The sequence below is a fragment of the Oncorhynchus nerka genome, linkage group LG10 (genome assembly GCF_034236695.1).
Source record: "Oncorhynchus nerka isolate Pitt River linkage group LG10, Oner_Uvic_2.0, whole genome shotgun sequence".
In the NCBI taxonomy this organism is placed as follows: domain Eukaryota; kingdom Metazoa; phylum Chordata; class Actinopteri; order Salmoniformes; family Salmonidae; genus Oncorhynchus; species Oncorhynchus nerka.
The window spans coordinates 63,141,317-63,167,770 of NC_088405.1; the positions used below are offsets into that span (position 1 = coordinate 63,141,317).

Genomic DNA, 26,454 nt, shown 5'->3' on the forward strand with positions numbered 1-26,454 from the left:
TGTGTTCACTCACACATGCACACAGAGAATCACAGGAGGTCTGGACAATTTTAGGATATTTAATTTATTAACTATGATACAGATCACATAAGGCCTTCATCTTCATTACACCATTCTCAGTCAGACAAATTACATGGTTTGCTGTAGATGCACAGTACTTCATCTTTCACTTGTTTTAAGCTACTGTATTTCACTTTCATTGTTCTCACACTAATTTCATGTTTTAAAATAATGAAAATGGTTGAACCTTCTCCCTTGGTGTGTTCTTAAATCATGCACTAAACTGAAGTGGCCTTAAACCATTCACAAAATTGTAAAAATTGACTTTCAATCATTGAAATACACACAAAAAATGTTTTCTACCATTGACTAAAGGGCAAAGTGTTAGACCCCCTAACATACAAATAAACAACCATTTTACTATAGTAGAATCTCTTCTTTTTCTCTCCCATTTCCAGCAGATCTGTCAGAGTTGTGTAGAAAATGAAGTGATGCAGCCACATAAGTCCTCTGAGCCAAAGACACATTCTACTGGGACAGTTTGTTTTCCTATCCATCTCCCATCTGATCTTTTGTGCGTCTGGTAATACTGTACTGCACTGCCCTGGACTGGGTGAGGAGTCACTGCAGCGTTAGTCCATCAGAGATAACTGCCTCCCACAGCAGGAAAACCCCAAAGATAAGTACCAGAGAGTGATCCCAAGTATTAATTAGTTGACCCTCATTTACAACCAATAGCTTTGACTGATCTGTTCTGAACTGGCAGCATGAGCAACATCCAAGATGGCTGACATCGAGTACAGCCATGCCTCCTGGCCAATCCTCCATCATCCCCAGAAGATGCCAGTGGCACTCCTCTCATGGGGCAACATTCATCTGATAGAAGAATCCAGAATATAGTAGGAGTATTCATTCAACTACTTTACATTGACTGCATGTTTGTTTTCTACAAGAGAGAGGACAGTTAAACACCAACATAAACCCCATAGTATACTGGAGCTACAGTAGTTACTCTTGCTTTGTTGACATTCCTGAGCATGAGTCCAGACACACTCCATCTCTATAGGATATACTATACTGTTATTACTGTACTGTAGTTAATTGCAGTGTCAGTGTTTTCTGTATGCACACCTTGCCTCAGTTTAAGGTCCTTAATATTAGATGAGTACAAAGAGCTCAATTGGCTAGATACCCACAGCAACATATCCAGCAACCTATCATTTTGCAATAGGGCAGTGGTTTCCATGGCCACCAGAGGCCTGGCCTGTTATATTTTGATTTATTTTACCTTCATTTATTTAAGAACAAATTCTTATTTTCAACGACAGCATAGGAACAGTAGGTTAACTGCCTTGTTCATGGGCAGAACGACAGATTTTTACCTTGTCAGCTCGAGGCTACCTGCCACCCCCAGTATGACTAACCTCGCCCTTGTCATGCTACTGTCAATCATTCCCCATAATCAATCATCAATGTGGCCAATTTAATCATGAACCCCTAACTTATGGAGTGGATCTGACATCTCAACCAAGAGCATTCCTCTCCTGGATCCTAAAGGGTCTGATTAACTGACCCTGGCTCAAACTCACTTTCCTAAACACTACCCCTCAAACCAGGTGACTTCCTTAGTCAAAATATCAGTAAAGCAACATCAGTCCTAAAAAGAGGGGAAACTCCAGGCTATTCAAACCTGCATGCTCAGAACTATTTATAACATGGCTAAAAGGAATATGAAACCAATATTAATGGTTGTGTTTTCCATGGGGTTATAAAGTGAGCCCTGAATCCTCGAAAATAACACATATAATAACAGTCTCTTTACTACTGCCACGCCCACCCGGACATTAAAACAAACTAGTCAATTGATCAAGGTTGCATTTCATGGAACTTAACACTACAATTTAAAAGTGCTTCAGATAAGTATGAGGATACAAAAACAAGGGTTTGGATGTAAACAACGTTTTGATCTGCAAAGGACCCTTATGAGAGGCAATGGGTATGGTTCCTTGAGCTGTGAACTCAGCACACTAAAACATTCTGACCTAACAAACCCCTTTTAAAAACAAAACCCCTACAACATTCTGACCATTAAAGTGCATCCCTGGATGTCTCCACCCCAACCTCCTAGCAGGGGCCCTACAGGCAGACAGGGATGCTCCCCTCACGGCTGTGTGTACGCTACCAACTACAGCCCTGAGAGAGGCACAGTCCATACATCCAGTGGCTACTTTCATTAACAAACAGAACATTTAAAAACTATTATTCACAAATAAAAACATGGTGATGGGCACAAATCATATCTTCCAGCTTGACATGGAGGCTTGGACTTTTTTTAAAATCATAGTGTATTGTTAGGGTAAGAACTGTTGGTTGGCAGAGAGATGCTTACTGTAACAATGACACCCACTCTGTTCTGCCCCCAGCCCCCCTGTGAGTGAGTCGTAGGTAGAGTCAGGTTATCAGGGGCTATAGGGGGTGGAGTGGACGGGTCAGCATGGTGATCTGCATTGGCACACAGGTGACAGGGACGGGTCAGCATGGTGATCTGCATTGGCACACAGGTGACAGGGACGGGTCAGCATGGTGATCTGCATTGGCACACAGGTGACAGGGACGGGTCAGCATGGTGATCTGCATTGGCACACAGGTGACAGGGACGGGTCAGCATGGTGATCTGCATTGGCACACAGGTGACAGGGACGGGTCAGCATGGTGATCTGCATTGGCACACAGGTGACAGGGACGGGGCAGCAGGATGCTGTTCACAAGTGGCAAGTTTATCTGTCAAACACTAATCGTCTCCTCTCTCTGCTAACATGTTATTATCGACGACCGAACAATGTACTATCAGTATGTATGTTTTGGTGTGTGTGTGTAAGTGACTAAGGTCCAGCATCATCAGATCAGGGGTGCAGCAGCATCAGATCAGGGGTGCAGCAGCATCAGATCAGGGGTGCAGCATCTGTTCCCTTCACAGTGTCTCTTGCTCGGTGGGGGTATGGTGGGGGTGTTGGTGGAGGGGGGTCAGGAGGGACTGCAGGGGAGACTGGGGGGTGGTGGGGGGCGACTGCTGCAGGGAGCTGAAGTGCGTGGCGGTGGAGGGAGGGGAGGAGTGGTAGCAGGAATAGGCAGAGCCCCCGGTGAGGGTGGTGGTGGGGGAGGCACGGAGGCCAGCCAGGCCAGTGGGGGAGTCCAGGAGGGGCTGGTTGTAGAAGAAGAAAGCACACTGGTGGATGAAGGTCTCGATGATTGTCTGGTAGGTCCGCGTGGCCGTCAGGGCGTCCATGGTGGTGAAGTCTGGCCGCATCAGAGTGGGCCAGAAACAGATGGACAGATTCTCACTGGTCATCAGGTTCTGTCTGCTCAGCTGGCTCACCCTGGGAGAGACAACACAATACACCTCCATCAACAACAGCATGACAACAGCTACTAGTGTAATAACATTATTACACAGGTGTAAGAGCTACTTGATGATACATGTTACAAAAATTGCAAATGGTTTCAGTCACAATGCAGTCAGGGCCAAGGTCATAGAATGGAACAGTTAGCCAGTCTGATCTGCACTCACTTGTGTAAGTGGCTCATGACAAATCTGAAGACGTCATAGTTCTCCCTGGGGAACCTCCTCAGTACATCCTTCATGGTGTACAGCCTCTGTTCCCTGTCGTTGATCTCTGCACACACACACACACACACACACACACACACACAGGAGGGAGGGAAGGGGTCAACGCTATGACTCCTATGTTATCAACACTGTTACTCCATCTGTTACTCCATATGCAGCACTACATACACACGCTATATATACACACACAAGAGTATGTGGCCACCCCTTCAAATGATTGGATTCGGCTATTTCAGCCACACAGCCAGGCAGTCTCCATAGACAAATGTTTGGCAGTAGAATAGCCTTACTGAAGAGCTCAGTGACTTAGCACCGTCATACGTAATTTCCAACAAGTCAGTTCGTCAAATTTCTGCCCTGCTAGAACTGCCCCGGTCAACTGTAAGTGCTGCTATTGTGAAGTGGAAATGTCTAGGAGCAGCAACTGTTTAGCAACAAAATGGTAGGCCACACAAGCTCACAGAACGGGACCGCAGAGTGCTGAAGCGTCTAGCATGTAAAAACAATCTGTCCTCGGTTGCAACACTCACTACGGAGTTCCAAACTGACCCTGGAAGCAACATCTGCACAAGAACGGTTCGTTGGGAGCTTCATGAAATGGGTTTCCATGGCCGAGCAGCCGCACACAAGTACGATCTTTGTCCCCATGTGCAGTTACAAACCGAATGCCAAGTGTCGGCTGGAGTGGTGTAAAGCTCGACGCCATTATACTCCGGAGCAGTAGAAATGCGTTCTCTGGAGTGATGAATCATGCTTCGCCATCTGACAGTCCGACCGACTAATCTGGGTTTGGCGGATGCCAGGAGAACACTTCCTGCCCCAATATATAGTGCCAACTGTACACTTTGGTGGAGGAAGAATAATGGTCTGGGGCTGTTTATCATGGTTCAGGATAAGCCCCTTAGTTCTACTGAAGGGAAATATAATGACATTCTGGTTTGTCGAGATCGGTGTGGAACAACTAGACTGGTTTGCACAGAGCCCTGATATCAACCCCATCGAACACCTTTGGGATGAATTGGAACGCAGACTGCGAGCCAGGCCTAATCGCCCAACATCAGTGCCGACCTCACTAATGCTCTTGTGGCTGAATGGAAGCATGTCCCCACAGCAATGTTCCAACATCTAGTGGAAAGTCTTCCCAGAAGAGTGGAGGCTGTTGCAGCAGCAAAGAGGGACCAACTCCATATTATTGCCCATGATGTTCAACAAGCAGATGTTCAACAAGCAGGTGTCCACATACTTTTGGTCATGTAGTGTACATACCTACATACATATTAGTATACAAACAGTTGAAGTCGGAAGTTTACATACACTTAGGTTGGAGTCATTAAAACTCATTTTTTAACCACTCCACAAATGTCCTGTTAACGAAATATATTTTTGGCACATCGGTTAGGACATCTACTTTGTGCATGACACAAGTAATCTTTCCAACAATTGTTTACAGACAGATTATTTCACTGTATCACAATTTCAGTGGGCCAGAAGTTTACATACACTAAGTTGACTGTGCCTTTAAACAGCTTGGAAAATTCCATAAAATGATGTCATGGCTTTAGAAGCTTCTGATGGGCTAATTGACGAAGGAAGGAGACGCATTCTGTCTCCTAGAGATGAACATACTGTGGTGCGAAAAGAGCAAATCAATTCCAGAACAACAGCAAAGGACCATGTGAAGATGCTGGAGGAAACAGGTACAAAAGTATCTATATCCACAGTAAAACGAGTCCTATAGCAACATAACCTGAAAGGCCGCTCAGCAAGGAAGAAGCCACTGCTCCAAACCCGCCATAAAAAAGCCAGACTTCGGTTTGTAACTGCACATGGGGACAAAGATCGTACTTTTGGGAGAAATTTCCTCTGGTCTGATGAAACAGAAAATAGAACTGTTTGGTCATAATGCACTTCACAAAATAGATGGCCACATGAGGAAGGAAAATTATGTGGATATATTGAAGCAACATCTCAAGACATCAGTCAGGAAGAAAAAGCTTGGTCGCAAATGGGTCTTCCAAATGGACAATGAACCCAAGCACACTTCCAAAGTTGTGGCAAAATGGCTTAAGGGCAACAAGGTATTGGGAGTGGCCATCACAAAGCCCTGACCTCAATCCTATAGAAAATGTGTGGGCAGAACTGAAAAAGCGTGTGCGAGTAAGGATGCCTACAAACCTGACTCAGTTACACCAGCTGTCAGGAGGAATGGGACATAATTCACCCAGCTTATTGTGGGAAGCTTGTGGAAGGCTACCTGAAACGTTTGACCCAAGTTAAACAATTTAAAGGCAATGCTACCAAATACTAATTGAGTGTATGTAAACTTCTGACCCACTGGGAATGTGATGAAAGAAATAAAAGCTGAAATAAAATCACTCTACAATTATTCTGACATTTCACATTCTTAAATAAAGTGGTGATCCTAACTGACCTAAGACAGGGAATTCTTACTAGGATTAAATGTCAGGAATTGTATAAAACAGAGTTTAAATGTATTTGGCTAAGGTGTATGTAAACTTCCGCGACTTCAACTGTATATCCTCATCCACCCCTCTATGAGAGGTCCTCCCCAAACCCTTAGCCTGTAATAACCTGATACTTTCACAAGCACAAGAATCTTACCATGCTCCATGTCTTTCTGAACCCTTCAGAACCCCAGTACCTCATCCCTAACCCCAGCTAGCTCCATGTCTTACTGAACCCCCCAGAACCCCTGTACCCCCACCCAGAACCCCAGTAGCCCCATCCCTAACCCCAGCTAGCTCCATGTCTTACTGAACCCTCCAGAACCCCAAAACCACTCCTTAAGCCCAACCAGCTCCATGTCTTTCTGAACCCTTCAGAACCCCAGTACCTCATCCCTAACCCCAGCTAGCTCCATGTCTTACTGAACCCTCCAGAACCTCCAGAACCCCAAAACCAGCTCCCTTCTGAACCCTTCAGCCCAACCAGCTCCATGTCTTTCTGAACCCTTCAGAACCCCAGTACCTAGCCCCATCCCTAACCCCAGCTAGCTCCATGTCTTACTGAACCCTCCAGAACCCCAAACCCTCCTTAAGCCCCCAGCTCCAGAACCCCAGAAGCCCCATCCCTAACCCCAGCTAGCTCCATGTCTTACTGAACCCTCCAGAACCCCAAAACCACTCCTTAAGCCCAACCAGCTCCATGTCTTTCTGAACCCTTCAGAACCCCAGCCTCATCCCTAACCAGCTAGCTCATCCCTAACCCCAGCTAAGCCCAACCAGCTCCATGTCTTACTGAACCCTCCCAGAACCCCAAAACCACTCCTTAAGCCCAACCAGCTCCATGTCTTTCTGAACCCTTCAGAACCCCAGTACCTCATCCCTAACCCCAGCTAGCTCCATGTCTTACTGAACCCTCCAGAACCCCAAAACCACTCCTTAAGCCCAACCAGCTCTGTGTCTTACTGAACCCTCCAGAACCCCAAAACCACTCCTTAACCCCAACCAGCTCTGTGTCTTACTGAAGGCCTCAAGCAGCTCCACCTGCAGGATGCAGGGCACCAGGGGCTCTGGCAGCTCAGAGAAAAAGGCCTTCAGAGCCCCAGCCACCGTGTTGATGGCAAAGTCCTTCTCCACCAGGTCCAGCCCATGGTCTACAGGGGGAGAGAGGTAGAGAGGGAGATAAAGAGGGAAGAAGAGACGTAAAGGAAAGTGAGATGTAGAAGAAGAAAATAAAGAGGAGAGAGAAGAAGAAGAGGGAGGTGAGGGGAAGGGAAGGGAGAGAAAAATAGATAGAGGGAGGAGAAGGAGAGTGGGAAAGAGAAAATAATAGGGATAGTGTGTCAGAGGTAGTCATTTTGTCACTGTTCTAAATATATTTAGTTTACGTCATCATTTCCTCTGCAGCTCATGTGTCTATATATTGATTAGCCACATAACTAAATCAGGGTTAGTCCAGGTACTGGGGACAGACAGTGTGGCAAGTACAGTCGATCCCTCTGTGGGTCTGGTACATTGTTTTAGACCAGACAGACATGACTGGGTACAGCAACTCACCCTGGTCAAACTGCCTCTGCATACTCTCCATCTCACACTTGTTCCCGCTCACCCTGTAGAGCCCCTCTGTGTTGAGACCTGCAGAGAGACAGATGGAAACCACCATCTGCATTATGTCATCAACCATTTCCAGTAAAGTCAATGAGGACACTGCTGCAGCACAGTACAGGACACTGCTGCAGACACTGCTGCAGCACAGTACAGGACACTGCTGCAGCACAGTACAGGACACTGCTGCAGCACAGTACAGGACACTGCTGCAGCACAGTACAGGACACTGCTGCAGCACAGTACAGGACACTGCTGCAGTACAGCAGTTGATCATTGGCTACATTTGCTGTAGTGTAGTTATTTTTCTTCTATTTACATTTAATAAGCCAAGAAGAACTAACGCCCTCACCCAGAACGACTTAAAGTATATCATATTGAAATTACACAACCACATAATGTGAGTATTTGTAAGGAAAAACAATCACAGTGCAACAATAAGACATTACACAGTTTAATCCTTCAGCAACACAGATTTACCTCAGAATAAACTTATTATCAATGAATAATATTATTTGTATGTTTTGCACAGCATCCAAGTCAAATAACATAATGAATCAGACAAATATACACATGAACAAACACAGGGGAGAAGAGGAGAAAGGATATAGTGACCCACCTGTGGTCTCAATAAAGCGGACACACTTGTCAATGAAGAGTGGGATAGGTCTGTCTGGGGACACCACGTTGACCAGGGGCACCCCGAAGTAGCTGCTCTCCAGGGGCTTGGGAATAGAGGACCGAGGCTTTGGTCTGGTTTTCTGCAGAGAAACACAGGAATGTTGACATTGTTAATGACCACAGACGTCTACATTAGATTTTTGTACATTATGTCAACACTATGTTTATTCAGCTTGTCAGCTGCAAGATTTGCCTTTATGTATTCAGCATCAGAATCAACAGCTGTCGTTTCAAGTGTCTCAGTAACTCTGAAATAGAGGCTGCTTTCTTCTTAAAATTCCAACATGAATAACTTTCTTTCTATGAATAGCATATTAGCATGGAGGAAAAGTTGAGTAAAACAATCAAGCAATTACACACTAAAAAAGGTTTTTAAAAGTAAAGATTACATGAAAAATCAAATTAACCATCTTGTCATTACTTAACCACGTTTATCGTATCAAAGCTGGCCAATTACCTACAATTGAAAGAGAATAGCAGTTAAGGGGAGACTAACTGAAGCAACACATACCTTGGCAGTTCGCCGCAGGCTCTTCAGAATGTTCCTCTTCTTGGGGTCCTCTCCCTCCTCATTGATGATGTCTCCTTTCAGGGTTCCGAAATCATCCTCCTTGGTTTTTGGCAGAGCCCCCATCTCGTCTTCGCTGCCAATGAAGCTGGTGCGGAAGCTGCTGAACTTGCCCAGGCGTTTAGAGCGGTCGCGGTAGAGCCGTGGCTTTACCCCCGCCGCCGTGAACTTCCTGCGGCGCTCCAGGGAGCTGCTGTCCGCCTCACTGTCTGAGCCGTTCCCGTTGGCGTGCATCCGATTGGCATTGCGGATGGTAATAATCTTGCCCTGCGTGCTGTCATGGGGCACAGAGTAGATGATCTCCTCGTTGCTGGGCCGGGGCTTGGACACAGCATCCATGGGCTCTGCATAGTCCGAGGGGTCGTAACCTCCGTCCCCACCTGGCACCCATGTCACAGCGGAGGGCAGGGAGCGACGGTGACCCATGGTGTCTGTGTTGTAGGGGTTTCTGCCCACCTTCCGGAAGTCAAAGGTCACAGAGGGCTTGGGTCTCACCTGGGGCGGGGCTTTGCTATTGAGCTTGTTCTCAAAGGAGCTGATGTCAGAGATGACAGAGACATCGCTGGAGTCCAGGTCAGGCAGGTTGAGGCTCCCACCATGGGAGGTGAGTGTGCCGTCGTAGTAAGGTGGGGAGGGCTCCACGTCATCCATGTCAGAGTCTAGGAACATAGTGCCAGTGCTGGGTGAGCTACAGCGAGGGGAGTAGGCAGTCTCGTTAATGCAGGCCTCAGCCACGTTATCATACATGTGAGTGGCCTCCACGATGTTGCGTTTCTCCACCACCTCCATCAGGAAGGGATGAAACATCTCCATCCTGTGCAGGCCACCCACCACCCCTCCTGATCCACACACCACACTGTTGAACCTGCCCTCTATCTCTTGGGCCAGCTCCTCTCCCTGGACCAGCTGCTCTCTGGCAGACTCACTTTCTGTGAGCTCCACCTGGCTCTCCCCCACAGCCAGCAGCTGAACAGGAATGATGTCCTGGACCTCACATAGGAAGGCACACAGGGTCTCCAGAGAGGCCTTGCGGCGGGCTGAGTACACAGCGATGTAGCCATGCACTAATCTGCTCTTCCTCAGGGAGAAGGAGGCGTGGTAGGAAAGGAGAGAGAGCTCAATCACCTGTTTGTGAGGTCCCACTGTCTGCTCCAGTATCACCGAGGTGCCACTGTTGGATGTTGGCCTGCAGTGCTGAGGCAGTAGGAAGGGAGAGAGGAGCTGTTCAACGTCATAGTTGTCTCCACACATCAAGCACATGACGATGCGGATGTCTGCCTCTGGGCTGGGCTGGTGAGGAGAGTCTCTGGGACCTGGAGTTTGAGGGGGCAGAGGTGGGGAGCTGCTACTGAAAGATGAGCTCCTTCTAGAGTCCAGAAGACCTCTCAATACTTGGTTGATCTGACTCTCATTCACATTGTGCCCATAGCCCACACCAGGTGAGGCTGGGTCGAGGAAGCTACACTGCAATCTCCTTGCTACCTGCTGTCCCTGTGTTATCAGACCTAAAGCAGTTTCTCCCCCAATATCTGCATAGGTCCCTACACCCCTTTTAGTAACCAAGAGCAGAGATGTTAAAAGCTGAGCTATATGGCTGTCCCTTCTACCGATTGTTGACTCCCGCAACCTTTCAATGCTTTCTACGACGTAGGTTAGGGACTCTTTTGAGTTGTACAGACACAGGCACCCATGGGGTGTGAAGGTGGGAGTGTGGAAGGAGTTAACAGGAAGTCGTACATTGCCCTCGATAGGTCGCAGGGTGAGCTCATACATCTTCCCATCCAACACATACCGGTCGTCATTGGTACAGAGAGCTCTGATCTCATTGGCAAACTCCCTAGCCAGTCCGTCTTTGCCCAATATCACAAGGTTGATGCGGTCCGCTTTAATATCCCCAAAATAAGACTTCACGTTGAAGAATGGGTAGCATGTTGGGAAGCGTGAGGCCAGGAGCTGCTCTATCCTGAAGTCTCCACACTGTGGGCTGCTGGGACAGGTCTCCTTGGTGGGGTGGTAGACAAAGTGAATATGCTTCAATACCAGAGCATCTCTCTCAGCTGGAAGCTTCTGCAGGGCTTTAAACCGCTGCTCCTCCCCTAAAACCTCCTGGATGGCCCCCATCTTCTCCTTGCTGGGCTTTGCGTCTACCTCCAGCTCATAGAAGAGCTCTGAATACTCCAGCAGAAGCTCCTGGAAGTCCTCTTTAGCGTGGCCGATGATCTCTTTCTGGTGGCGGTTGTAGAGGTCCAGGTACTCTGATTCCTCCAACCATTGGTAGAAGTCTTCATTCATGATGAAGCTGCGGGCCTCTTCCCAAGGCTTGCCAGGCGTGACAAAGGGAGAACAGGCCAACTTGTGCTTGAACTCCTGCCTCATCTCAGCCCGCTTGCACTCATTCCTCAGGTGCTCCAGGTGGGCGTCGAAAATGTCCTCGGCTGGTAACGTTTCTAGCAGGTCTGAGGGGATGCGCTCATCCTCCATGTTGTCTATGTGAGACGTGTCCTCCCATGGAGAGTCCTCCAGAACTACAAACCAGTGGGCAAAGTGCTGCTTGGACTCCAGGACCTTCTGAACCCCAGACCAGCTCAGCTGGTCGATCTCATCCAGGTCAGGCACCAGGGAGCTAAGTGCTAGAGGAAGAGTGCTCAGATAGATTTTCCGACGTCTCTCAATGTGCTCCTGTTTCAGACGGTACACAAGCTGCTGGAAGAGCTTCTTGCATTTTGCTGTACCCTCCAGAAAGACGTATTCATTGAACTCTGAAGAGGTGTGCATGCGTCTGCTGGTGTTAAGCCAGGTCTCGTTGTGGTTCTTCACTATGCGGTTGACTAGCCATTCGTATCGGTCTTTAGCCAAGGCTATCTGCTGACTCTGAAGCTTGAGGGCCTCAAAGTAAGGAATGATCTTGGGCTTGCCCCTGCTCTTATCAATGAGTTGCACCAAAGTAAGGAAGGCTAGGTCAACATTGATGTTAGAGCGTGCAGATGTCTCCACTACTGGAAGACTCTTTTTAGTGATGGCAAAGGTGTGAGAATCTTTGATGTAGCGTTCAACCCCCTCATCACACTTGGTTAAGACCAGCACAATGGGCTTCTTTGTTTTGCTCAGATGACCGTAAAGGTTTGTGACAAACTTCAACTGGTCGTCAAAGTTGCGGTTCATCCCCTACTGACGTCCATACAGAGCACGAACCCATCAGCCTGTAACTTGCCCTCGGGCATCTGCTTCTGCTCAAAGTCCTGCTCCAGCCCCAGCTGGTCCGTGCAGAAGTACATCAGCTTCTCTGCAGAGGCCAGCTTGGTGGAGGCCGCCCTCTTGATGTAGGGCTGCATGGCAGTGCTGCGGTGTGGCTGGAACGTCTGGTCATCAATGAACTCTGTCTGCTCCACCACATGCATCCTGCACTCCGGCCCCTCCTCCACCACCCGCCCCACCTCCCCCCAGAACAGGAAATGGTCATTGTTAACCACTCTACCCCCAAAGTCACTGGTGCTCAGCACTGACGTGTGGTCCAGATAGAAGTCATCGGCACTGGGGCGCACAAAGCGGTTGCACAGACAGGACTTACCCACGCCACACTGGCCCTTCTCTTTCTCAGTTCCTGACAAACCCACCACAATAAGGTTGTATGTGGGTGACTTAACATCTTGCTTTTTCGCCATCATTATCATCAGCTGACACTCATCCTGCCATAATCAGGCACTCGATCAGAGAGTACACTTGGACGTGTGTCCATAAAGTGGCACTGGGGATGAAGTTTAGTTGCCGTTTCCTCTAGTGTGCTACATGTTCTATCAACAACAGTGCAGGGGTGTAGCAAAGACAGAGGCTTCTCTCAGTCAATCCTAATGTAGCTATGACCCTGCCAGACAAAATAAAAGAGCAGAAAAATAATAATTAGCTAAACAAAATATTACATTTATGTTAAAAAATAACAAATACTCGTTTGAGGAAAGTTAACCTAATTTCTGCTCTCATCAAAAAAAAGAACAAACACCTTCACAAGAAAAACAGTGGTTAAAAGAAGACAACACTAAGAATAATTTCCCTTCAACTTAATAAGAGAACAGTGAGTAGGGACATTCATTTCTAATCTCATCTCAAGCTGGGCTGGCCTTTTAATAGAACAGCAAATGAGATACACAAAGAAAAAAACTCAATATTCACTGCAAATAAAGTGAGACCTAAAATACAGTGTCTTCAGAAAGTATTCATACCCCTTGACTTATTCCACATTGTTGTGTTAGACTGAATTTAAAATATATTAAATAGATTTTCTTTCCCCCAAACTCATCTACATGCAATACCCCATAATGACAAGTTTTTATACATTTGTGCAAATAGATTGAAAATGAAATACAGAAATAACTACTTTACGTATTCACACCCGCACTCATATTTGGCAGTGAATACAGCTGTGAATCTTTCTGGATAAGTTCCTAAGAACTTTGCACACCTGGATTGTACAATATTAGCAAATTATTTTTGAGCTCTGTCAAGTTGGTTGTTGATCATTGCTAAACAGCCATCTTAGCGTATATTTTCAAGACAATTTACAGTACCAGTCAAAAGTTTGGACATGCGTACTCATTCAAGAGTTTTTATTTGTACTATTTTCTACATTGTAGAATAATAGTGAAGACAAACTATGAAAAACACAAGGAATCATGTAGTAACCCCCCAACAAAAGTGTTAATCAAGTCAAAATATATTTTATATTCTTCAAAGTAGCCACCCTTTGCCTTGATGACAGCTTAGCTCACTCTTGACAATCCCTCAACCAGCTTCACCTGAAAGGCTTTTCCAACAGTCTTGAAGGAGTTCCCACATATGCTGGGCACTTGTTGGCTGCTTTTCCGTCACTCTGTGGTCCAACTCATCCCAAACCATCTCAATTGGGTTGAGGTCGGGTGACTTTGGAGGTCAGGTCATCTGATGCACCACTCCATCACTCTCATTCTTGGTAAAATAGCCCTTACACAGCCTGGAGGTGTGTTGGGTCATTGTCCTGTTGAAAAACAAATGATAGTGAGACTAAGCACAAACCAGATGGGATGGCGTATCGCTGCAGAAAGCTGTGGTAGCCATGCTGGTTAAGTGTGCCTTGAATTTTAAATAAATCACTGAGTGTCACCAGAAAATAACCCCCACACATCACACTTCCTCCATGCTTCACGGTGGGAACCACACATGTGGAGATCCGTTCACCTACTCTTGCTCTCACAAAGACATGGCAGTTGGAACCAAAAATCTCAAATTTGGACTACAGACCAAAGGACAGATTTCCACCAGTCTAATGTCCATTGCTCGTGTTTCTTGGCCCAAGCAAGAGTCGTATTCTTATTGGTGTCCTTTAGTAGTGAAGACCTGATTCACGCAGTCTCCTCTGAACAGTTGATGTTTAGATGTGTCTGTTACTTGAACTCTGTGAAGCATTTATTTGGGCTGCAATTTACGAGGCTGGTAACTCTAATGAACATATCCTCTACAGCAGAGGTAACTCTGGGTCTTCCTTTCCTGTGGCGGTCCTCGTGAAAGCCAGTTTCATCATAGCGCTTGATGGTTTTTGTGACTGCACTTGGAGAAACTTTCAAAGTTCTTGACATTTTCCGGATTGATTGACCTTCATGTCTTAAAGTAATGATGGTCTGTCGCTACTCTTTGCTTATTTGAGCTGTTCTTGCCATAATATGGACTTGGTCTTTTACCAAATAGGGCTATCTTCTGTATACCACCCCTACCTTGTCAAAACACAACTGATGGACTCAAATGCATAACCTCTTAGAGCTACTACCCCCCTACTTTTTTAAATTTCCACCTGAAGACATACCCAAATCTAACTGCCTGTAGCTCTGGCCCAGAAGCAAGGATATGCATATTCTTGGTACCATTTGAAAGAAAACAATGACGTTTGTGTAAATGTGAATTGAATGTAGGAGAATATAACACAATAGATCTGGTTTAGATAATACTATGAAAACAAATACATTTTTATTTATTTATTGTTGTATCATCTTTAAAATGAACAAGATAAAACAAACATTCAGATAGGATGATGGGGACAATTTCAGTGAAAAATATAAGAGGGCAACAGTACTTGTGCAAAGTTTCAGAATGATAACTTCCAAAATGAGTGTGCTTACATGACATTTATCATGAAGTCACCCAGGTGTCCCACACAAGTAGCCCAAATGTACCCAAATGTGGCCAAATTGGTGAAAGTAAAGATTTTGAAACAAATAACTATATACAAAATGCCAAAATGGAATTCTAAGACGCACGCGCGTGTGCACGCCCCCAAAATGGAGAAAAAAATATGGGGAAAAATATATACATTTACAAACAACATGGGTAACTATTTACACACTTTCAATATTTGGAAGACCCTCAGTCCTCTATCAAATCAAATGTATTTATATAGCCCTTCGTACATCAGCGAATATCTCAGAAACCCAGCCTAAAACCCCAAACAGCAAGCAATGCAGGTGTAGAAGCACGGTGGCTAGGAAAAACTCCCTAGAAAGGCCAAAACCTAGGAAGAAACCTAGAGAGGAACCAGGCTATGAGGGGCAGCCAGTCCTCTTCTGGCTGTGCCGGGTGGAGATTATACAGAACATGGCCGAGATTTTCAAACGTTCACCGATGACCAGCAGGGTCAAATAATAATAATCACAGTAGTTGTAGAGGATGCAACAGGACAGCACCTCTAGAGTAAATATGAACAGTTTAGGGTTCCATAGCCGCAGGCAGAACAGTTGAAACTGGAACAGCAGCAAGGCCAGGTGGACTGGGGACAGCAAGGAGTCATCATGCCAGGTAGTCCTGACGCATGGTCCTAGGGGCTCAGGTCCTCAGAGAGAGAGAAAGAGAGAATTAGAGAGCATACTTAAATTCACACAGGACACCGGATAAGACAGAAGAGGTACTCCAGATATAACAGACTGACCCTGGCCGATGAGACCCCCGGACAGGACCAAACAGGAAGGATATAACATCACCCACTTTGCCAAAGCTCTACACAATATTGTGCTGCTGAGGTATAATAAACAGAGAGATATATATATATACACATATGAGTACAGGGAACATAAGGTTGAATATATTATTATAGGACTGCTACATCTACTGTCTCTTTTATATTATGACAGACCAGCTAGATCTAATGTCTTCATTATATTACAACAGACCAGCTGTATCTATTGTCTCCATTTCACTTTGGCCATTGTTGTGGGCCTGCCATCCCCTCAACAGCCTCAAATAGGCTATTTCATTTCTCAAATAATATTTTATATTATTAATTTCAAACAAGGGCATTAGCATGATAAGAACTTACCAGTCTAAAACGGTGACATTGTTCCTCTTCTGCAGGCAGGTTACAGATTATACACAGAGGCTACAACGGTGTCCTCTCCGTTCAAAAAATATTCCTCCACTTGGGAATCGCGAAATGAATCGTCCTACAACAATCTCTGTCTCACATTTCCGATCAATTTCTTCTAAAATTGTGTGTACATCTGTATATCTAGACTTAGATTTAGCTTTCCCTGACTTAGTCGCCGTACTGATTGATATATAAAACAGCTGAATCTGCGCGTTTACCAAAACAATGCTGTGCGTAAAATGCGTAGCTCCTTCCGGAATAAAACTTAAATTGCGAATTACTCTTTACGCTGGAGTTTACGACATAGGTTGGCCTTCCAACACACAACCACTGCATATTGCCGCTTACCTCAGCTCATTGGCTATCTACCCAGCTAGATTTCAAGACGATCAGTGGTCATTGGGTTAAAATACAGTCAATCAACGAGACAGTGGTCATACAACTGGTGCACAATGGGCTCGTCACTTGTTGTCTTCCAATCGGTTTTCTCGGGTCAATACATCCCGCAAATTGACCCATCAAGTTTGGTTGTGTTACAAACAAACAGTTGATTGCAAGGAAACCAAACATGACTGGATAAAGTCAGGTATAGTCTGTGTATTTACGTCGGATGTTTCGTCGAAAATTGAATGACACGAAATTCAACGAGATAAGCGCTCACAAAATGTTTCATGCTTGGCTATAAAAAATGTATTTAACCGAACAAAAGACCATTCATTGTGTAACAATGAGCCTTGGGATTGCAACCAGAGCAAGATCTTCAAAGGTAAACGATTTATTTCAATGCAATCTGTGATTTTGTTACGCAAGTGCTGGTTGAACAAGTAGTTTGATATGGGGGTCTGTGCTCAGATAATCATATTCTTTCGTATCCTTTTTTAAATCTGACAACACAGTTGGATTAGCAAGATTCTAGGCTTTTGAAGCATGTGAGACACTTGTATTTTCAGGAATGACTATTTGTGGCGAACACCGTATGTTGTCGAATTCAAACCCGGATCCGTTATGGGTAGTTCAGAGACGTTAAGAAGGAAAGACAGTCCACAAATTAACAAGGCACACCTGTGAATTGAAATGCATTCCAGGTGACTACCTCATGAAGCTGGTGGAGAGAATGCCAACAGTGTGCAAAGCTGTTATCAAGGCAAAGGGTGGCTACTTTGAAGAATCTCAAATATATTTGGATTTGTTTAACACTTTTTTGGTTACTACATGATTCCGTGTGTGTTATTTTATACTGAAATATCACATTTACATAAGTATTCTGACCCTTTACTCAGTAATTTGCTGAAGCACCTTTGGCAGCAATTACAGCATCGGGTCTTCTTGGTTAGGATGCTGCAACATTTGCACACCTGTATTTGGGGAGTTTCTCCCATTCTTCTCTGCAGATTCTCTTAAACTCTGTCAGGTTGAATGGGGAGTGTCGCTGTACAGCTATTTTCAGGTCTTTCCAGAGCTGTTCGATCGGGTTCAAGTCCAGGGCTCTGGCTGGGCCACTCAAGGACATTCAGAGACTTGTCCCGAAGCCACTCCTGCGTTGCCTTAACTGTATGCCCAGAGTCGTTGTCTTGTTGGAAGGTGACGCTTCACCCCAGTCTGAAGTCTGGATCAGGTTTTCATCAAGGATCTTTCTGTACTTTGCTCAGTTCATCTTTCCCTCGATCCTGAAAAATAGCCTTACAGCACGATGCTACAACCATCATGCTTCACCGTCGGGATGGTGCCATCCTGTAGGCACTGTATGTTGAGGAGGTATGTAGTAAAAATAGATTTCATGTTCTTTCCTTGCCTTGTATGAGAGGTGTCACCTGAAAGGATTCTACATGGGACTGGAGTCACACCATTCTGACCGCTCAGTCATGGGTCTACATTATTTACCTCAATGACAAGTGTATCACATATAGGCTACTGACAAGCCCACAAAAGGATCACAACAACTACAGTACATGTGATGGAGATAATGGCGCTGCATTGGAAAGCGGACAATTTAAGGCAACATAACTTGTTTAGTCTGGCCAAGAGAAGCTAGAACAATTTATAGTATAGTTCCTTCAATACTTACAGTACACCATTGCGCTATTTTGTGTATTATTATTTTTTTTCCACTGATCTTAGCTTTTTTTTGTACATAATGTTTCCGCCATCGTTTCCTATGACCGAAAAAAACTTTTGGACATTAGAACAGCCATCACTAACCTCGATTTGGACGAGGCCTTCTACTTCAATGAGATAAGGCGAAATACATTAAGACTGTAATATACTTCTCTGAGTCATGGCTGAACAAGGACAATATACATCTAGCTGGTTTTTCTATGCATCGGCAGGCCAGAAGGGCAGAGCCCGGTAAGATCAGGGGGTGGTGTGTGTCTCTTTGTTAACAACAGCTGGTGAGCAATCTATAATATTAAGGAAGTCTCGAGGTTCTGCTCGCCTGAGTTAGAATACCTCATGATAAGCTGCAGACAATACTATAGCTGTCCATTTACCAGTACAAACTGATGATGGCACTAAGACCACACTCAACAAGCTGTATAGAGCCATAAGCAAACAAGAAAATGCTCTTCCAGAGGCGGCACATCCAATTGCCAATGATTTGAATGCAGGAAAACTGAAATCCGTTTGACCTCCTTTCTACCAGCATGTCACCTGTTTAACTAGAGAGAAGAAGAAGATACTCTAGATCACCTTTCCTCCACACACAGAGACACATACAAAGCTCGCCCTCCATTTGGCAAATCTGATCATAACTATATCCTCCGGATTCCTGCTTACGAGCAAAAACTCAAACAGGAAGTATCAGTGACACGCTCAATACGGAAGTGGTAAGAAGAAGCGGATGCTGCACAGACGGGATTTATCCGATGGCATTGAGGAGTTTACCACATTGGTCACTGGCTTCATTAATAGGTGCATCGACGACGTCATCTCCACAGTGTCCATATCCCAACCAGAAGCCATGGATTACAGGCAACATTCGCACTGAGCTAAAGGCTTGAGATGCCACTTTCAAGGAGCGGGACTCTAATCCGGACGCTTAGGAGAAATTCCGCTACGCACTTACAATGAACCATCAAAAGAGGCAAAGCGCCAATCCAGGAATAAGATTGAATCCTACAACACTGGCTCTGACCTCTTGTATTATTTATATCTTAATGTTTTTGCACTGACGCTCTTGAACAAGGTCTATGCACGCTCACTATACTCCATCCAAAAACACTATACTGACACAGGCATATTGACACCACACACACTGCTGCTACTCTGTTTATTATACATCCTGATTTCCTGGTCACTTTTACCTCTACTCACATGTACATACTGAATTACCTCAACTACCTCATACCCTTGCACATTGACTCAGTACTGGTACTCCTTGTATATAGTCTCGTTGTTATTTTGTTACCATTTTTATTTTTTATTGAGCAAATATTTTTCTTACTTTTTTAACTATTGTTGGGAATTGGCTCGTGAGTAAGCATTTCACAGTGCAGACTACACCCGTTGTATTCGGCGCATGTGACTAATAAAATGGGATTTGATGGTGGTCATGTCAAGTGAATCAAATCAGGGTTACAATACCCTATAGACAGCTTGGGATTGAATCATTAACCTGCTAGTAAGTAGTCCGGTTCCCTAACCATAAAGCTCTATTGTACTTCTGCCCAGAGCCATCTTCATTTTGGCACTTTTTCACACTACTCATGACTTGGCAGGTTTCGTAGTGTGAGCAGGGAGGGGAGTAGAGGAAAAGGAGAAGCACTCTTCACACTAATTGGAATCCCATCCTACCTATTGCTAGCCAAGACCATTGAAGGGATGGATGGTCTCGGTGTCCCTCATAACCATGCAAGATAAGTCATCCATCTCGAGGGTGGCCAAGGACCCCTTCGGACAAAGAGCTGGGCAGTGGTGTTGGATTCCTTGCCAACCGGGACCTTTAGTGGTCACTATTAAGTAGAAATGCTCTCAATAAATGGACTTGATCATGGATGAATGACAAACATTTACAGTGCATTAGGAAAGTATTCAGACCCCTTGACTTTTCCCACTTAACAACGTTACAGCCTTATTCTAAAATTGATCAAATAAAAATCCTCATCAATATACATATAATACTCATAATAACAAAGTGAAAACAGGTTTTAATTATTATTATTATTATTTTATTTTTTACAAATGTATTAAAAAAAACAGAAATACTTTCTTAGGGCTGAGATCTTGTTAACCGGATCGATATAACAGTCAGTGAAAGTGCAGGGCGCCAAATTCAAAACAACTGAAATCAACTAATTAAAATTCCTCAAACACATCTTATACCATTTTAAAAGGTAATCTTGTTGTTAATCCCACCACAGTGTCCGATTTCAAATAGGCTTTACAGCAAAAGCACAACAAACGATTATGTTAGGTTAGAGCCATATCACAGAAAAACAGCCATTTTTCCAGCCAAAGAGGAGTCACAAAAATCAAAAATAGAGATAGAATGAATCACTAACCTTTGATGATCTTCATCAGATGACACTCATAGGACTTCATGTTACACAATACATGTATGTTTTGTTCGATAAAGTTCGTATTTATAAAACAAAATGTCAGTATACATTGGCGCATTATGTTCACACACTAAGCAAACCATGCAATAATCGGAGTACGGCGCTCAGAGAACCAACAAGCCAAAAAGATATCGCCATATTGTGCAGTCAACAGAAGTCATAAATAACATCATAAATATTCACTTACCTTTGATGATCTTCATCAGAATGCACTCCCAGGAATCCCAGTTCCACAATAAATGTTTGATTTGTTCGATAATGTCCATCATTTATGTCCAAATAGCTACTTTTGTTAGAGCGTTTGGTAAACAAATCAAAACTCACGAAGCGCGTTCACTAGTTGCAGGCGAAATGTCAAAAAGTTCCGTTACAGTCCATAGAAACATGTCAAACGATGTATAGAATCAATCTTTAGGATGTTTCTAACATAAAACATCAATAATATTCCAACCGGAGAATTCCTTTGTCTTCAGAAAAGCAAATGGAACGGGAGCTACCTCTCATGTGAATGCGCGTGACTGCTGGCAGACCTCTCTCATTCCCCTCTCATTCAGCCCCCCTTCATAGTAGAAGCCTCAAACAAGTTCCTAAAGATGGATGACATCAAGTGGAAGCCTTAGGAGGTGGACGATGACCAATATCTCACTGTATCTTCAATTTGGGCTGAGTTGAAAATCAACCAACCTCAGATTTCCCACATCCTGATTGGATTTGTTCAGGTTTTTGCCTGCCATATGAGTTCTGTTATACTCACAGACATCATTCAAACAGTTTTAGAAACGTCAGAGTGTTTTCTATCCAAATATACTAGTAATATGCATATATTACCAACTGGCACTGAGGAGCAGGCAGTTTACTCTGGGCACCTTATTCTTCATCCAAGCTACTCAATACTGCTCCCAGCCATAAGAAGTTAAGTATTCAGACCCTTTACTATGAGACTCTAAATTGAGCTTAGGTGCATCCTGTTTCCATTGATCATCCTTGAGATGTTTCTACAACTTGATTGGAGTCCACCTGTGGTAGGTAGCCTAGTGGTTAGAGCATTGGGCGAGTAACCGAAAGGTTGCTAGATCAAATCCCCGAGCTGACAAGGTACAAATCTGTTGTTCTGCCCCTGAACAAGGCAGTTAACCCACTGTTCCTAGCCAGTCATTGTCATTAAGAATTAGTTCTAAACTGACTTGCCAAGTTAAATAAAAAATGTAATTAATAAAAAATTCTATTGATTGGACATTCTTTTAGAAAGGCACAAGTCTGTCTACATAAGGTCCCACGGTTGACACAGCATGCCAGAGGAAAAACCAAGCCACGAGGTCGAAGGAATTGTCCTTAGACAGGATTGTGAGGGGGCACAGATCTGGGGAAGGGTCCCAAAAAATGTCTGCAGCATTAAAAGGTGGCCTCCATCATTCTTAAATGGAAGAGGTTTGGAACCACCAAGTCTCTTCCTAGAGTTGGCCACCCGGCCAAACTGAGCAATCAGGGGAGAAGGGTCTTGGTCAGGGAGGTGACCAAGAACCCGATGGTCACTCTGACAGAGCTACAGAGTTCCTCTGTGGAGATGGGAGAACCTTCCAGAAGGACAACCGTATCTGCAGCACTCCACCAATCAGACCTTTATGGTAGAGTGGCCAGACAGAAGCTACTCCTCAGTAAAAAGGCACATGACAGGCTGCTTAGAGTTTGCCAAAAGGCACCTAAAGACCCAGACCATGAGAAACAAGATTCTCTGGTCTGATGAAACAAAGATGGAACTCTTTGGCCTGAATGCCAAGCTTCACATCTGGAGGAAACCTGGCAACATCACTACGGTGAAGCATGGTGGTGGCAGCATCATGCTGTGGGGATGTTTTTCAGCAGCAGCGCTCAGGACCTCAGACAGGGGTAAAGGTTCACCTTCCAACAGAACAACCCTAAACACACAGCCAAGACAACACAGGAGTGGCTTCGGGACAAGTCTCTGAACATCCTTGAGTGGCCCAGCCAGAGCCCGGACTTGAAAATCTTCTCTGGAGAGACCTGAGTAAATTAATTACAGATTTCTTGAGTTATCTTAGATTAATTCTGACTATTTTGAGGAAGTGTACAGTCATGGCCAAAAGTTTTGAGAATGACACAAATATTAATTTTCAAAGTCTGCTGCCTCAGTGTCTTTAAATATTTTTGTCAGATGTTACTATGGAATACTGAAGTATAATTACAAGCATTTCATAAGTGACAAAGAAATTTATTGACAATTACATAAAGTTGATGCAAAGAGTCAATATTTGCAGTGTTGACCCTTCTTTTTCAAGACCTCAGCAATCCACCCTGGCATGCTGTCAATTAACTTCTGGGCCACATCCTGACTGATGGCAGCCCATTCTTGCATAATCAATGCTTGGAGTTTGTCAAAATGTGTGGGTTTTTGTTTGTCCACCCACCTCTTCGGGATTGACCACAAATTCTCAATGGGATTAAGGTCTGGGGAGTTTCCTGGCCATGGACCCAAAATATTGATGTTTTGTTCCCAAAGCCACTTAGTTATCACTTTTGCCTTATGGCAAAGTGCTCCATCATGCTGGAAAAGGGATTGTTCGTCACCAAACTGTTCCTGGATGGTTGGGAGAAGTTGCTCTCGGAGGATGTGTTGGTACCATTCTTTATTCATGGCTGTGTTCTTAGGCAAAATTGTGAGTGAGCCCACTCCCTTGGCTGAGAAGCAACCCCACACATGAATGGTCTCAGGATGCTTTACTGTTGACATGACACAGGACTGAGCTCTGTACTAGTGGTGCCCCGATCCCACAGCTGAATCAACTTTAGGAGACAGTCCTGGCACTTGCTGGACTTTCTTGAGCGCCCTGAAACCTTCTTCACAACAATTGAACCACTCTCCTTGAAGTTCTTGATGATCTGATAAATGGTTGATTTAGGTGAAATCTTACTGGTAGCAATATCCTTGCCTGTGAAGCCCTTTTTGTGCAAAGCAATGATGACGGTACGTGTTTCCTTGCAGGTAACCATGGTTGACAAAGGAAGAACAATGATTCCAAGCACCACCCTCCTTTTGAAGCTTCCAGTCTGTTATTCAAACTCAATCAGCATGACAGAATGATCTCCAGCCTTGTCCTCGTCAACACTCACACCTGTGTTAACGAGAGAATCACTGACATGTCAGCTGGTCCTTTTGTGGCAGGGCTGAAATGCAGTGGAAATGTTTTTTTTTTGTGGGATTCAGTTCATTTGCATGGCAAAGAGGGACTTTGCAATTAAATACAATTAATCTGATCACTCCTCATAACATTATGGAGTATATGCAAATTGCCATCATACAAACTGAGGCAGCAGACTTTGTGAAAATGTATATTTGTGTCATTCTCAAAACTTTTGGCCACGACTGTATACTGGCTATGGCATCTCAAAATGGACAAACAAGACAAAGGCAAGCGAATATCTTTTAAGGGTGTATGCGAGCACACTCGTTCGGTTCGCCTAGCAGACAATGGCTAGCCGCCAGCTTAATAAGAGGTTCTGAAGCATGCTGACGCCTTTAGAATCAGGTAAGTTGGGGTAATATTGTTTGTCAAGTTGCCAAGCAGTATATTTTATACACAGAGGATGGGACCATACTGGAGATGCTCCATAACTAAAACCAATGCGCAAACAGGAAAAGCAAAGTATGATGAGACATAGTCTCTTTTATAAATCGAGAGTGAAATACAACCTCATCTCTAACATGTATGCTCAGCATTCCCTAACAGTCCCATTGCAAGTCAGAATGTTGAACAAAGTTCATTTCAACTTACTTTACCTGACAATTTTGCCCCCATGTCAAAGGTAATCTGAGACAAAATAGCCACAGGGAAGCGTTATCAACCCAACCTTCAGTACGCTGGTCTGTATAATGTTTTTTTTGCACCCTACAAACACTTGAGCAATATGGCTGAGCCTAACCGAACCACAGACTGAACGTTGTCCCACGTAATCATATGGCAAATTCCACAAACACTTCCAGCTGATTGAGAGGAAACGTGCTTTGGTCGACTATGTTTGATTATTGTTTGGATCATTGTGCATAATGTTCAATGCGTCAGGAGATTGAAAATACAAGCGAGAGAACCTCAGAGAGAAATGAGGGTAAACAACATTTTCCTGTGGATACCCCATCTCCACCTCCTACTGTCAAAAGGACCAACAGCACAGACAACCGATAAAGAGTAAATATCATTTTATTCAACATTATGGCTTGTAGACTCCTGTCTTTTTAGGCAGACTTCCTTCAGACTGAATAGCCATGGGGTAACCATGGTAACATACTGATGTTTAGGCAAGAGGCTGCTCAAAGTACATCCAGAAAACAACCATACTGTGTTATTGTGATACAATCATGCATGTAAATAGAAACATATACATACTGTGTGTGTGTACCGTTTCAATATAAATGTGTCAACATAGGCTACTGCCATTCAATAAAACGTTATTGTTTATAAAATTTGGCATCTCATATTCTAAACCTATAGGAAATTCAAACCATGTCTACATTCCTCAGCAAAGGCACAGTAGGAAGTCAATTGCGCTTAGCTGAGCTAGGCCTGACAGACAACCAGATTGAACAGGCAAATTCTTTGGAAGTGAAAACAGGCAAGTCACTATCCTACCCTGTGATTGTAAAGATACATGGCTTTCTAAATTCAGAAGAACACATATACTTGCGTCATATTGTTCCTTATGCATATTGTAATGGATTAGCAAAGGTTTTGGAATGAATGTTCATGGAAAGGACTGGCCACACCAGGCCTCTTGTGCACAGAATAAATTGCCGAATCGTAACTAAAACACATTTACCTCGTATTTCCGAATCCACTTGGACTTTTTAAAATCAGCAGTTTCACTCAAATATACATTTGTAACAGACAATTGTTACAATTGTGCGTAAATTGATCATGAGAATGTCTCTCGAACACTGGTTTCAATCCGTGTTTCAGATTAAAATGGGGAGAAAGTGAATACATACCATCGCATTCTCCCTGCATCCGTCAGGCCAGCGCTTGCCGCAGCCCTGTCCGCATGATATGCATGTACATAAGAAACAAAAATAACGTGGCTCTTCTGATTCCCAGACAGAACTAAGTAGGTTATTATTGTTTGCTTACATATTAATTGTAAATCTACATCTCGATGGTTTTCTAATCCATTGATCTGTTTTGTCTTTTTTGTGATAATAAAGCTACAAAGGTAAAAACATTTTTCTTTTTCTCTCCTTGTTAAAAATGAAAGGCGTATAAAAGCTTGTTTCGCCGTCTTCTCCTTGCTTCACCACGTTGCTTTTGACGAATTATTATGCCCATTGTTGTGGCAACATCATACTGGATCGATCATGCACGGGACACCGGTCGAGTTTGCTGCACTTCCTGTACAATGTTTCTTCTAAACAGCCCTAATGCAACAAATTGGTAACGTCCTTATCAATTTAACAAGAGATGGCGTGTGTGAAAGTGTTTTTTTTCCAGCTTCCCAATAATGGCGACGGCCCTTCTCCCAGAGCTAATTCTCTTCTCCTTTTCTCTGAAAAAAAGCAACTACGGAGA

The 26,454-nt window shown here is 44.3% G+C and overlaps 1 pseudogene; it reads right to left on the reverse strand.

Annotated features, from left to right (window-relative positions):
- Window positions 1-45: 45 nt before the first annotated feature.
- Window positions 46-26,454, reverse strand: LOC115135788 (rho GTPase-activating protein 35-like; annotated as a pseudogene).